The sequence below is a fragment of the Leptodactylus fuscus genome, chromosome 5, assembly GCF_031893055.1.
Source record: "Leptodactylus fuscus isolate aLepFus1 chromosome 5, aLepFus1.hap2, whole genome shotgun sequence".
Lineage (NCBI taxonomy): Eukaryota > Metazoa > Chordata > Amphibia > Anura > Leptodactylidae > Leptodactylus > Leptodactylus fuscus.
This window is the reverse complement of record NC_134269.1, coordinates 151,996,671-152,006,572: the sequence shown is the minus strand read 5'-3', so window position 1 is coordinate 152,006,572 and position 9,902 is coordinate 151,996,671.

Below are 9,902 nucleotides of genomic sequence, written 5' to 3'. Positions count from 1 at the left end.
CGCAGTACAGAATCAAAATCCAAGAGAGTAGACAAAGGGTAAGGGTCAGAGGTCAGCAATACAATAGTCGCAGAAGATGAGCTTAGTAGGGACAAAGTCACAATATCCAGCAAATCATTGAGATCCGATCTCCTGTATATAGAAAGCCCAAGACCCACCCAAGGCAGGATTCGAAGGCACACACAAACACACAGGCAAGGCTAACATTAACCATTAGTTAGAGGGGCAGAGGGAATCAAGGCACAAGAGATGGGTGTGGTGGAAATTCAATTACTGAAATAGGGCAGTGTTCACACAGTGCAACAAAAAAGACTACGTAACAAACCAAACTGTGCTGCAGCATGTGAGCGTCGGGTGTCGCAGAGACCCAAACAAGAAGAGATGTTACAGGGGCATTGATCAAATAAATTATGAAATCACTATTGCATGGTAAATAATGTTATAATGTATGATATGAAATTCCTCCCCAGTATGTGGGTGACTAATCAAATCAGCCTTCTACATATGTACACAATTTTGGCTTGACAAACAAGGATAATATCCCCTTCTCTTAGTCCCAGTAATAGAAGATTGGACAAGTTTTTTTTTTTGTTAGTGGTCCAACATCAGAATGAACTAATCTGTCCTCATTATTTTATGACCTCCTATATGAGAAAAAATAGGGATTTAAAATTCCTCAATGTTTGGACAGCATTGTGTTATCATTGGTCAGGGCTTTCTTACAATATTAGTCTAAGTTAGGAATCCTCTTCATCTTTCTGCGGTCTAGATAATTTGATAAGGGTCTGTCTATCTTTTTGTAAAACTTTCCTTTTATTAATTTCATTTAATTTAGAGGGATACCCTATTTCTAAGAATTTATTTTGCATATTGTCTGTTGCCTGTCTATGGTCAAGTACAATTCTCCTCACTCTTAAAAACTGGCTGTAAGGGAATGAATTTAACATCACCCTTGGATGTGCAGATGGTATTTAAGGAGTTGATTCTTATCCGTCGGTTTGACTAACAGATTGGTCTGTAATATAACTCACAGAAAATGCCCACCTCGGCACTGCCTTTCCCGTGGACATGTACTTCATGTATGCCATTTTCTTTACAAGGCAGTCCCGGGACTTCACCGGACCCAGGTGTCGCCCCTATTCCATACAAATCACATCACTACTACCAGGTAATTACCCGGCTTCTTTACATCATTACCCCTCGTTTTGGTGAGATGAGATACCCCATTTATACTTACCATTTCCATCATTGTTCTATACCAGGGACACCTCTACTTACCGCTATCATAACTTCAGGAGTATGTCTCTAACATACAGATTGCATTTCTGGTGAGTGGCTATTTATTTCTTCTACTATTTTCCTATACTTGCCATCTTTACCCCATACCCGTTTTGGATCATAACAGTGAGAGGCATTTAACATGATGGTTTCCCTAATATGTACCAGGAAGTTCTGACCAAGTTATTTATGTATGTAAGAAATATTATTACATACTGTACACTTACGAGAGGAGATATCACTGACTATAAATGTGAATCGAAGATATCTAACTGTGACATGAGATTATATATTTATGTAAATAGCCTTAATGTTAATGGTTCACAAATTCTACTTATATGCATGTATGGGGTCTATGTCTGCTCACATATTGTATTGATACAATGTATTCACTTTTGTAGAGTTTGAGAAAGGCTCCAGGTGAGCCGAAAACGTTCACATGTACACCATCTGCTGTGAATTTCAGAATTTTCTTAAAAAAATCTTAATTGCATTCAAACAAGAAGTGGGATCCTTGTTTACCTGTATACACTGCACCGGCATCCAGTCATGGCTAGCCATTTTTTGGACTGGTTTCTGAGGCGACCTCCATGTCAAAATCCTGTCCAACTCTGCTCCTTCAGAGCCGTACACGCAATTCACTTCAATGGGAGTGCTCGTACTGAAAAAAGCAGCCCATTCATTTCTATGGGGAGCGCTCGTATGCCAGCTCCCATAGAAATGAATGGGATCTTCTTTATACGCCGCTGATTCTGAACGTGTTTTATGTTCAGAATAAGCTGGCGTTTACGTAGTGTGAATTCACCCTTAGAGTAGAACGGCTTCTTAATGCATACCTAACAAATTTATTATGTACTAATTTTTTTTCACTCCACATTTTTTTAAATATATAAATCATGTTCATCTTTTTATGAACGCATCACATCAATGCAAGTCTACGGGTCTTTGCAAAAAAAAATGGATGGCATGCATCATCTGTTTTTCTGCAGCCCAAGAGGAAGGTAAATTTTAAGAAATGAAAAAAAAAAGGTTGATGGTTTCACAGATGAAAAATGAATCAAACACAGACAGTATACCACCAGCAGATTAGCAGGGTAGGTGCGATTGGTGAATATCATAGAGATCATACATACACAAAATGCAGATCTGTGAATAAAGTCTAAGTGTAGGTTTTCCCAAAAAATAAAAAAATGTGCAATAGGTCATAAGGCTAAAGAAATACATTGTCTTTCCACATGATCTTGAACTATCTGGTTTAGTTATATATACTTTTAAATATTTTTTGACTGTCATAACAATTGTCATTTAAAGACAACCATGCGACAGATCTATGGCTTCAGCATAGCATTAGACCATTGCCACTCATCTCAGCTGAAATATTCTGCTAGTATATCTGCATAAAAAATAATTTCAAATAATATAAATACCAAATTTGATGGCTAGGAACTTCAAGAAACGTAGGTAGCTTGTATAAATCAGTTTTCATTGTTATCAATGATCATGAAACTATTCTTGTGTGAAATGAATGGTCCTAGAATAAAATAGATTACTGTCCAAGCATGCTAGTACACATGTGAGGTTATATGTCACCAAATATTCTCATACAAGAGTGCATATCTGATAACTAGTAGAGATGAGCGAACAGTGTTCTATCGAACACATGTTCGATCGGATATCAGGGTGTTCGCCATGTTCGAATCGAATCGAACACCACGTGGTAAAGTGCGCCAAAATTCGATTCCCCTCCCACCTTCCCTGGCGCCTTTTTTGCACCAATAACAGCGCAGGGGAGGTGGGACAGGAACTACGACACTGGGGGCATTGAAAAAAATTGGAAAAAGTCATTGGCTGCCGAAATCAGGTGACCTCCATTTTAGACGAATAGTGGATTTCAAATCCGGGTCATATGAGAATGTGAACTTTGTGACTATGAGACAGGGATAGCTGTACAGGCAGGGATAGCTAGGGATAACCTTTATTTAGGGGGGAATGTTATTAAAAATAACTTTTTGGGGCTCTATCGGGTGTGTAATTGTGATTTTTGTGAGATAAACTTTTTCCCATAGGGATGCATTGGCCAGCGCTGATTGGCCGAATTCCGTACTCTGGCCAATCAGTGCTGGCCAATGCATTCTATTAGCTTGATGAAGCAGAGTGTGCACAAGGGTTCAAGCGCACCCTCGGCTCTGATGTAGGAGAGCCGAGGGTGCACTTGAACCCTTGTGCACCCTCAGCTCTGCTACATCAGAGCCGAGGGTGCGCTTGAACCCTTGTGCACACTCTGCTTCATCAAGCTAATAGAATGCATTGGCCAGCGCTGATTGGCCAATGTATTCTATTAGCCTGATGAAGTAGAGCTGAATGTGTGTGCTAAGCACACACATTCAGCTCTACTTCATCGGGCTAATAGAATGCATTGGCCAGCGCTGATTGGCCAGAGTACGGAACTCGACCAATCAGCGCTGGCTCTGCTGGAGGAGGCGGAGTCTAAGATCGCTCCACACCAGTCTCCATTCAGGTCCGACCTTAGACTCCGCCTCCTCCGGCAGAGCCAGCGCTGATTGGCCGAAGGCTGGCCAATGCATTCCTATGCGAATGCAGAGACTTAGCAGTGCTGAGTCAGTTTTGCTCAACTACACATCTGATGCACACTCGGCACTGCTACATCAGATGTAGCAATCTGATGTAGCAGAGCCGAGGGTGCACTAGAACCCCTGTGCAAACTCAGTTCACGCTAATAGAATGCATTGGCCAGCGCTGATTGGCCAATGCATTCTATTAGCCCGATGAAGTAGAGCTGAATGTGTGTGCTAAGCACACACATTCAGCACTGCTTCATCACGCCAATACAATGCATTAGCCAGTGCTGATTGGCCAGACTACGGAATTCGGCCAATCAGCGCTGGCTCTGCTGGAGGAGGCGGAGTCTAAGATCGCTCCACACCAGTCTCCATTCAGGTCCGACCTTAGACTCCGCCTCCTCCATCAGAGCCAGCGCTGATTGGCCGAATTCCGTACTCTGGCCAATCAGCACTGGCTAATGCATTGTATTGGCTTGATGAAGCAGTGCTGAATGTGTGTGCTTAGCACACACATTCAGCTCTACTTCATCAGGCTAATAGAATGCATTGGCCAGCGCTGATTGGCCGAATTCCGTACTCTGGCCAATCAGCACTGGCTAATGCATTGTATTGGCTTGATGAAGTAGAGCTGAATGTGTGTGCTTAGCACACACATTCAGCTCTACTTCATCAGGCTAATAGAATGCATTGGCCAGCGCTGATTGGCCGAATTCCGTACTCTGGCCAATCAGCACTGGCTAATGCATTGTATTGGCTTGATGAAGCAGTGCTGAATGTGTGTGCTTAGCACACACATTCAGCTCTACTTCATCGGGCTAATAGAATGCATTGGCCAATCAGCGCTGGCCAATGCATTCTATTAGCGTGAACTGAGTTTGCACAGGGGTTCTAGTGCACCCTCGGCTCTGCTACATCAGATTGCTACATCTGATGTAGCAGTGCCGAGTGTGCATCAGATGTGTAGTTGAGCAAAACTGACTCAGCACTGCTAAGTCTGCATTCGCATAGGAATGCATTGGCCAGCCTTCGGCCAATCAGCGCTGGCTCTGCCGGAGGAGGCGGAGTCTAAGGTCGGACCTGAATGGAGACTGGTGTGGAGCTATCTTAGACTCCGCCTCCTCCAGCAGAGCCAGCGCTGATTGGTCGAGTTCCGTACTCTGGCCAATCAGCACTGGCCAATGCATTTCTATGGGGAAAAGTTAGCTTGCGAAAATCGCAAACTGACAGGGATTTCCATGAAATAAAGTGACTTTTATGCCCCCAGACATGCTTCCCCTGCTGTCCCAGTGTCATTCCAGGGTGTTGGTATCATTTCCTGGGGTGTCATAGTGGACTTGGTGACCCTCCAGACACGAATTTGGGTTTCCCCCTTAACGAGTTTATGTTCCCCATAGACTATAATGGGGTTCGAAACCCATTCGAACACTCGAACAGTGAGCGGCTGTTCGAATCGAATTTCGAACCTCGAACATTTTAGTGTTCGCTCATCTCTAATAACTAGTATCAATAAGTGTTTATTCTTTTTATTCATTGTATTACTCTTTTTGAAGGAACATACAATGCAGGGCTATGGGAAACCAGTGTGTGCATAGAACTATTCCACTGAAATAGGAAAAGGCTTCAATATTCATTCAATACAATTTCTTTCAGTCATTTTTGTTCAACAACCCTTGTGGTTAAATTCAAGCTGTAAAGGTAGAAATTCCATTCAATACCAACTGTGTCCTGCTGTGTTAACTCAATGACCAGGAATGTTAGCGAGACTCTGGTAGTGAAAACTTAATTAAACAAACATCATCAAAATAATTCACTATCATTTAACTGCTATTAGAAACATTTGGCTATATGTGCGTTTTAAATAAAGAAGTAATGGATATAATGTAATCTAATAAAAAGAAATTTGTCAAGCGTGGTAAACAGCATAACATCCTCAAAGGAGTAATAGGTTGTAGATGCATATACGTCCTGGCACCTAAGAGAATTAAACATTCCTACACTTGTCTAAGACTTGTGCTAGCCGATGGCCATGATTGCAAGGCACGGCTGGATGCACAGGTGGAACATGGTTGCCATCTGCGTGCCGCCTGTGCACCAGCCATTCTTCCAGGGCCCCATTCATTCAATGAATAGGACAGTTGCAAAACCGGACAGGAATAGGACCCGTCCTGAGTTTTGGGGCCCTGACTGTGAGCCCACACATGGGACCATGTAATACACAGTCGTGTGCATTTGCAGATAGAAATGAATGGGTCAGTGTGCTATCTGGGAAAAACCTGGATAGCACACTGATTTAGTGCATGGTTGTTTGCAAGGGGCCTTAGGCACCAGTAAAGTGAATTAGATTCAGGCTATACCCATCCACACATGGAAAAAAAATGTGGGGAAAAATGTAGCAGAAAAGCAGCGTTTTTAAAAAACGTAGCATGTCAGTTTTAACTGCAGAAAGGCACACAATTTCCCTATAGATTTAGTAATGGAATAAAATCTGCAGAAAAAAAGGCAGCGAAAGCACAATGAAAAATGCTGCCAAAATGCTGTATACAGAACATGCCTGTATACACAAGAAGGCAAAGTCCTACAAGCCCAGAACTAGAAGGGGCGTCGCTTAATAGCACAGCCAGAAAACTGGCAACTCAATACACATACAGATAATAAAACCCATGCCACTATCATCCCCACCTCCCCTGAGCTGCACTGGCAACCAAGGGCCTCCAGCTCCCAAAACCGTTACTCCAGCTCACCGCAAGCAAAACAATCTCACTTCCGGTCGCAACAGCAGACCGGAAGTGTTCATCAAAGAACTTGCTCCCCTCTGGAACTTAGCACTATGCCACAGGTTCCGGATGACAAACGGTCCACATACCTGACAGCTTCCGGCCCACCTCCAGTTCAACTTCCCAGCGGACAAGGAGCTCCATGCGATGCCAGCAGAAGCAGGTACCAGGAGAGAAGCTTCTCTTTTCCAGGAGAATAGCAGGTCGAAAGGAAGGAAACGGAGGGGGTGGTGGGGTGAAAGAGAAGGGGAGGACGAAGCAGGAAAAGAACAGTGGTTTTCAGGGGGAGGGATGTTAATATCAGGCAAGGTTATTCCTGAACATGGAGGACCTAGGCTAGGTCCTCTCCACCTGTCCTACTACACAGGACAGAAAAAAAAAAACATGGAAAAGGGAGGTCTCTAGGTCTTCTTATAGGGAGCTAGGCTGCATTTATTATGCTAATTAAAAATTCCTCCTGTCCTATTAGTTGAAAAAGATGATTAACAAGAATAACCGCGCTTCCTAAGGATCTTTGGAACAGCAGGGGTCACTCGTCTTACAAGAGTGTATAAATAATCTTTATGGATATACCGAGTATAGTTGGCAGCGTTGAACTTGAACGACCTAGGTCAATGTGAATGCAGCAGGTAAGTATTGTATCAACCAATAAGGGGAGTAAAACGCGCTCACTCGGACAGAATATGTACTGATAGGTAATTTATTAAGATAACGCGTTTCGGGGTTTTTAGCAGTCAACAGGATACTCCACCCCTTCTTCAGATTTAAAAACATACACAGAAAAGACATTTTTCACTAAAAGATACATATAAAATGTATGTAAATTTATATGTATCTTTTAGTGAAAAATGTCTTTTCTGTGTATGTTTTTAGATCTGAAGAAGGGGTGGAGTATCCTGTTGACTCCTAAAAACCCCGAAACGCGTCACCTATCAGTACATATTCTGTCCGAGTGAGCGCGTTTTACTCCCCTTATTGGTTGATACAATACTTACCTGCTCCTGTCCTATTAGCACACAGGTGCAGAAAATACCCCGTATGTTGTGCTGCTGTTGGGGATGTAAAGGAATATTGATTTGTGGTTTGTGAACCACAAAATTTTTTAACAGATCCAGTAAAAAAAAAACCTAACCGGTTCACATATCCCTGCACATAGAGTTCAGCTATTTTTGCCCTTTTTTATCAATAGTTTTAAGGGCTATTTAACAAGTAATTTTTTTCAGTGTTTTAAATGCTTTAGAAAATGGCAACAAAAACACTACAGTGAAATGTTTGTTTTTTTATGTAGATTGTGAGCCCCATATATACATTTTTCCCTATCACCATGTCTTTAAGAGCATGGGAGGAAATCCACACAACCACGGCGAGAACATACAAACTCCTTACAGATGTTGTCCTAGGCAGGATTTGAACCCAGGACTCCAGCACTGTAAGGCTGCAGTGTTAGCCACCGTGCTGCCCCCTATAATAAATTTTTTTGAGCTATTTATTGATCTTCCTAAGCATGTCTCAAAGATAATACACCTTAAACATCATGGGATGAGTGAAATATCATCCAACCAAAACTATATGCTATATATACAAAGGGTAAAACTGTACTGACTTACATAACAGGAATGTGTCACGTTACATCATATGATATAATATCAACGTTCTGATATTCTATTCATAATTCATTGTGGGCATATGAAAAATGTTATACCTAATCCCAACCTTGTGAACAGCTTGGCTGTTTGTATTTCATACACATCAATGTTTTTTTCTCTTATGTATAATAGTTAATTAATCATAATTAATAGGAATTTTTGCACCGTATAGAAGGATGTAGATAAAATCAATGCTGACACTTTTTGTTATGATATTCCTTTTAACATATAATTAGTTCTTAAATGTTGCGGCGACTGTAAGAATTTTCTTTATAAAAATGCTCCCCGACTGTGAGAACAATTAATCACACATTTTGATAGCATTACATCTCTAATGGTCTACAGCCAAGCTGTCCTCAGGGCAAGCAGTAGGAGCTCAGAATCCATCTGTGAATTGAAACTCTTATATGTGCCTCTGCGCAAATTATTTAAAACTTTAACAATTATAATTGCTTTTTAATTTAATTAATGAAAACTTAACCCAGAAAAATTGAACAGGCTGAATAGTCGCTTTAATACATATACATTGGAAGATGAAAACACGATTTAAAAGACACGTATTGTCAGAACATGACAGTATTGAATTCAGTTTCGTATTATAAACACATTTTTGATGTCTTTGCCATATATTTATGTGACTTGAAATGTTTGAGTTTTCACAATGGCCTCTAGGGTAGACACTATATGCTAATGTTTCCTTTTATTCATAGTTTGGGGCATGACACTTTCATCTCTTACACAAGACCTCTGCAAAATGGCCAATAGACATGCTCTGCTGCCGGCATTGCTGTGTAGAGTGAGACAGGACTAGCAGAGTCATGTAATTATCATTAGAGGGATGTGTTTAATGATAGCTCTAATGTATTAGTTGAGGTCTACATATGACAATATAGCGACAGTATAAACACAGACAAGTCTGTGTATCCATCTTTCCTGTTACTACCTGATCTTTGGAAGAGGGAGACTACTGTTGTCTGAATCCATATCATTGGGCTTGGGGCATGGCACCTTCATCTCTTACACAATACCACCAGAAAATGGCCAACAGACATGCGCAGTCGGCTGTTCCGTCAGCCATTTTACGGTAATCTCCTGTAAGAGGAGGTGTGAAGAGGAGTAGAGATGAACGAACACTGTTCGATCGAATACATATTTGATCGAATATCAGGCCGTTCGGGGTATATATCATGAGGCAAACGCAGTAAAAATTTGTATCCCCTCCCACCTTCCCTGGCGCTTTTTTTGCACCAATAACTGTGCAGGGGAGGTGGGACAGGAACTACGACAATGGAGGCATTGAAAAAAAAAATTGGAAAAAGTAATTGGCTGGCTAAATCAGGTGACCTCCAATTTATACGAATGGTGGATTTAACATTCGATTAATTTGAGACTGTGAACTATGTGACTGTGAGACAGGGATAGATGTACAGGCAGGGTTAGCTAGGGATTACCTTTATTTAGGTGGGAATGTCACTCACCCAGCTCTTTGGGGCTCTATCTGGTTGGGATCCCTGACAGCTTGCAATATGCGCGAGCTGATTTTTTCCCATAGAAAAGCATTGACCAGCATTGATTGGCCGAATGCCATATAGAGTACAGCATTCGGCCAATCAATGCTGGTT